Here is a 5,637-nt window from a genome sequence, read left to right on the forward strand (position 1 = left end):
AGAGAGAGAGAGAGAGAGAGAGAGAGAGAGAGAGAGAGAGAGAGAGAGAGAGAGAGAGAGAGAGAGAGAGAGGAGGTGCCAGGGTCTTTTAAACAATCAGCTCTGCAAATGAGAACTCACTCATTACTCCCCCCACCAGGGAGAGCATTATCCATTCATGAGGGATCCGCCCCCATGACTCAAACAGCTTCCAGCGCTGCCACACTGGGGATCAGATTTCCACATGAGTGTTGGTGGGGACAACACATCCAAACTATCAATCGTGCACCAGGAGGCCTCCCTGTGCTCCATAGATACAGCATTTTCCCTCCTATTGTCGGTTTCCCTATGTCCCAAATTTGAAGCGTAACGTTCACGTGTCCAGGCAATGCTGTCCTTCTCAAAAAGTAATGCAGTCTTACAGTTTATACTGTGTCCCCAAAGTTTCTTGAGCAAAACACATAGCTAAGGAGGTATTGCTGGAGGCGTGGTCCCCAACAGGATGATGTCCCAGGAACCAGTCCTGACCCCTGAAATGGAGGGAGGGACGGGAAGGAAGAGCCTGTGGGGGTGGGGGAGAGGAGGAGGGGAGGCAGTGCAGGCAGGACCCTCGCCCCCGTGTCTCAGCCCCTGCTGGAGAGATCCAGGGAGATGCTCTCCCTTGACCGCCTTGCCACCCCATCCCCCATGTATTCATTTCCTAATGTCATGCATTGAGAACTTAGTGCCTCTAATTTCACACTCTCCTCTTTTTTAATATGAGCATTTCAGGCTGTAACACTTCTTCAAAGCACTCTTTGACTGCACTGTAAATTTTTAGCTATGGAATATTTTCCTTACATTCATTTCTTAACTGTTTTAAATTTTCATTGTTTTTTTTTTTCCTTTGATCTATTTATTGTGGAGAGTTACTTTAAAAATTCCAAGTGGATGGTGATTGTATTTTGTTTTCATTACTAGGTTCTAATTTTGTTTTACCATGTTCAGAGAATGCAGTCTGTATATTTATTTTTTCAAATTTGTTGATAATTTCCTAATGGCCTAGTAGATGAACAATTTTTTTTTATGTGTTTTACGTGGATTTGAGAAGTCTACTTATTGAATATAGATTTCCTTTCTATATTGTAAGATATTACACTTCTCACTGTGTAACGGAGAAATTTGTTGATAATTTCCTAATGGCCTAGTAGATGAACAATTTTTTTATGTGTTTTACGTGGATTTGAGAAGTCTAGTTATTGAATATAGATTTCCTTTCTATATTGTAAGATATTACACTTCTCACTGTGTAACGGAGATGCAGTAAAGGATTACTCAAAGCACCATGAATGCAATGAGAAACCCAAAGGGACTGCACCTCAGCAACTCCTCTGTTAGAAGGAGGTAACCGAGTACAGCCACGATTCAAAGGTAGCTTCTTGTTTTTACTGTAAAAATAAGGAAGTTTCCCCCCCAAAATCAGTTGATTCAATCATTTCAAAAGGACACAAAGACGTGGGCAATGTGACAAAAGGTATCTATGGCTAAGTACAGGATTAAATAATGGAAACTAGTAACATCATTAAAATGAAGAAGGTGACATTCCAAAGTACAATTTGTGAAAAGCTAAGTTGATCAAACTGTGATCATTACCTAAAATATAGCCTCTCCTCAAATGATTTAAGCAAAAGTTACATTTGTATAATTAAATCTAAGTATAGTTGTCCCTAAAGTTTCCACCAACAAACAGTTTGCCCTTAGCAAATATTTTTTCACATTTTTCCATACAGCAATTCTTTAAAATCTCTTAACAGGATCAGTATGTCAACCACGTGTTAGCTCTAAAATTATTAAAGTATAAAATCCTTTACTGAAACAGTGATTAGAATTGGTTAGATGGCCTCTTGGCCCCACTGTCTGTGGGCTTTTTCCCCCTGGCCACAGAGCACTTTTGTCCCATACATGTGTTACCTAAAAACCCTGTACTCAAAATCAACTGAGAATCAACATATACTTGATTAGAATTGATTAGATAGGATTTTGACCACTGGCTGTGGACTTTTGTCCTGTAATTGAGGACTTTTCTCCTGTACATGTGTTACCTAAAATCCCAATTCTAAAAATCAAATGAAAATCAAGATTTCCACCCCTCTAAAGTAAAAGGTAAATTTTCTTCCTTTTTTCCTTTTTCTTATTTCTTTTTTTTTTTTAACTTTTAATTTTTTAATTTTTTTAATTTTTTTTTAGTTTTCTTTTTCTTATTATAAATAAATGTTTCATTTGCTAAACTTTTAAGACTAGCCCTTATTTTTTTATTTTTCTTTTGTCGATATACAATGTGGTTGATTATTGTGGCCCATTACCAAAACCTCCCTCCCTACTCTGTCTCCCCCCTCCCTCTCAACAATCTTCTTTCTGTTTGCTTCTCGTATCAACTTCAAGGAATTGTAACTGTTGAGTCTGCTTCCCACCCACCCCCCACCCCCCGGTTTTTCGTGTATTTATTTATTTATTTATTCTTAGCTCCCACAAATAAGTGAGAACATGTGATATTTCTCTTTCTGTGCCCTACTTGTTTCACTTAATATAATTCTCTCTAGGTCCATCCATGTCGTTGCAAATGGCAGTATTTCATTCTTTTTAATAGCAGAGTAGTATTCCATTGTGTAGATATACAACACTCTCTGTATCCACTCATCTGATGATGGACATTTCAGCTGGTTCCAACTCCTGGCTATTGTAAAGAGTGCTGCAATGAACATTGGGGAATAGGTTTACCTTTGACTTGATGATTTCCATTTCTCTGGGTATATTCCCAGCAGTGGGATAGCTGGGTCATATGGCAGATCTATCTGCAATTGTTTGAGGGACCTCCATACCATTTTGCATAGAGGCTGCACCATTTTGCAGTCCCACCAACAATGCATGAGATTTCCTTTTTCTCTGCAACCTCACCAGCATTTATCAGAGTCTTTTGGATTTTAGCCATCCTCACTGGGGTGAGATGGTATCTCACTGTGGTTTTGATTTGCATTTCCTGAATGCTGAGTGACGTTGAGCATCTTTTCATATGTCTGTTGGCCATTCATATATCTTCCTTTGAGAAATGCTTATTTAGCTCTTTTGTCCGTTTTTTAATTGGGTTGCTTGTTTTTTTTTCTTGTCAAGTTGTTTCAGTTCCATGTATATTCTGGATATTAATCCTTTGTCGGATGCATATTTTGCAAATATTTTCTCCCACTCTGTTGGTGCTCTTTTAACTCTGTTAATTGTTTCTTTTGCTGGGCAAAAGCTTTTTAGTTTGAGACAATCCCATTTGTTTATTTTTCCTTTGACTGCCCATGCTTTGGGGTCGTATTCATGAAGTCTGTGCCCAGTCCTATTTCCTGAAGTGTTTCTCCTATGTTTTCTTTAAGAAGTTTTATTGTTTCAGGGTGTATATTTAATTCTTTAACCCATTTTGAGTTGATTTTAGTATATGGTGAGAGGTATGGGCCTAGTTTCATTCTCCTGCATATGGATATCCAGTTCTCCCAGAACCATTTGCTGAAGAGGCAATCTCTTCCCCAGTGTATAGGCTTGGTGCCTTTGTCAAAGATCAGGTGACTGTAGGTGTGTGGGTTGATTTCTGGATTCTCTATTCTATTCCATTGATCAGTGTGTCTCTTTTTATGCCAGTTCCATGTTGTTTTGGTTATTATAGCTTTGTAGAATAGATTAAAGTCAGGTAGTGCTTGGGACTGGCCCGGTGGCGCACTGCTACAGTGCGCCGCTTGGGAGCATGGCAGCGCTCCCGCTGAGGGTTCGGATCCCACATACAGACCAGACGCTCACTGGCTGAGTGAGGTGCGGGCACAACACTGAGGGTTGCGATCCCGTTGCCGGTCCCGGTCCGGTACGGGCATGACACTGAGGGTTGCGATCCGTTGCCGGTCACGAAAAAAGAAAAAAAAAAAGAAAAAAAAAAAAGTCAAGTAGTGCTATGCCACTGGCTTTATTTTATTTATGTATTTTTTGCTCAGGATTGCTTTGGCTATGCGTAGTCTTTGTTATTCCATGTCAATGGTTAGTTTTTTCGATTTCTGAGAAAAATATCATTGGAAATTTGATGGGAATTGCATTGAATTTGTAGATCACATTGGGTAGTATGGACATTTTGACAATGTTGATTCTTCCAATCCAAGACCATGGGATATCTATCCATCTTCTTGTATCCTCTCTAATTTCTCTCAGGAGTGGTTTGTAATTCTCATTATACAGATTTTTTCACATCCTTGGTTAAGTCAATTCCTAGGTATTTTATTTTGGGGGTGGCTATTGTAAGTGGGCAAGCTTTCTCGATTTCTCTTTCTGCATGTTCACTATAGGAGAATAGAAATGCAACTGATTGTTGTGTGTTGATTTTGTATCCTGCTACTGTGCTGAAATGATTTATCAACTCCAAGAGTTTTTTGTAGAGGCTTTAGGCTTTTTGATATATAGGATCATGTCATCTGCAGAGAGGGACAGTTTGCATTCATCTTTTCCAATCTGGATGTCCTTTATTTCCTTCTCTTCTCTGATTGCTGTGGCTAGTACTTCGAGAGTGGGCATCCTTGTCTAGTTCCTGTTCTTAAAGGAAAAGCTTTCAACTTTTCCCCATTCAGGATGATATTGGAAGTGGGTTTGTCATATATGGCTTTAATTATATTGAGATACTTTCCATCTATACCTAACTTATAGAGTGTCTTTGTCATGAATGAGTGTTGAAATTTATCAAATGCTTTTTTAGCATCTATAGAGATGATCATATGGTCGTTGTGTTTGATTTTATTAATATGGTGTATCACATTTATTGATTTGCATGTTGAACCAACCTTGCATCCCTAGGATGAATCACAATTGATCGTGGTGAATAATTTTACATATGTGTTGCTGTATTCTGTTGGGTAGTATTTTATTGAGAATTTTTGCATCTATGTTCATCAAGGATATCAGCCTGTAGTTTTCTTTTTTAGTTGTATCTTTACCTGGTTTGGGTATCAGGGTGATGTTTGCTTCATAGAATGAGTTTGGAAGAATTGCCTCTGTTTCACTCTTTTGGAATAGTTTGTAAAGAATTGGTGTCAATTTCTCTTTGAGAGTTTGGTAAAATTCTGCTGTGAATTCATCTGGTCCTGGGCTTTATTTTGTTGGGAGCCTTCTTATAACAGCTTCAATCACTTTTATTATTATTGGTCTGTTCAGATTTTCTACATCTTCTTAAGTCAGTTTGGGTAGGTCGTGTGTGTCCTTAAATTTATAAATTTCTTCCAGATTTTCAAATTTGTGGGCATATAGTTGTAAATAGTAGTCTCGAATGATTCCTTGTATTTCAGATGAATCAGTTGTAATATCACCTTTTCATTTCTAATTTTTGTTATTTGAATCTTCTCTCTTCTTTCTTTTTTTGTTAGCCATGCTAATGGTTTGTCAATTTTATTTATCTTTTCAAAAAACCAACTTTTTCATTCACTGATCTTTTGTATTGGTTTTTGGGTTTCAATTTCATTGAGTTCTGCTCTGATCTTAATGATTTCTTTCTGTCTGCTAACTTTAGGTTTGGATTGTTCTTGTTTTTCTAGGCCTTTAAGGTGAAATGTTAGGTTGTTCACTTGCTATCTGTCCACTCTTCTGAGGTGAGCATTTAATGCGATGAAT

The 5,637-nt window shown here is 38.1% G+C and overlaps 1 pseudogene; it reads right to left on the reverse strand.

The window, feature by feature from the left end:
* LOC103582438 overlaps positions 1 to 509 on the reverse strand; it is a 2,034-nt pseudogene extending 1,525 nt beyond the window's left edge.
* Positions 510 to 5,637: the final 5,128 nt, after the last annotated feature.

This window comes from Galeopterus variegatus, unplaced genomic scaffold (genome assembly GCF_000696425.1).
Source record: "Galeopterus variegatus unplaced genomic scaffold, G_variegatus-3.0.2 Scaffold16244, whole genome shotgun sequence".
Taxonomy (NCBI): Eukaryota; Metazoa; Chordata; class Mammalia; order Dermoptera; family Cynocephalidae; genus Galeopterus; species Galeopterus variegatus.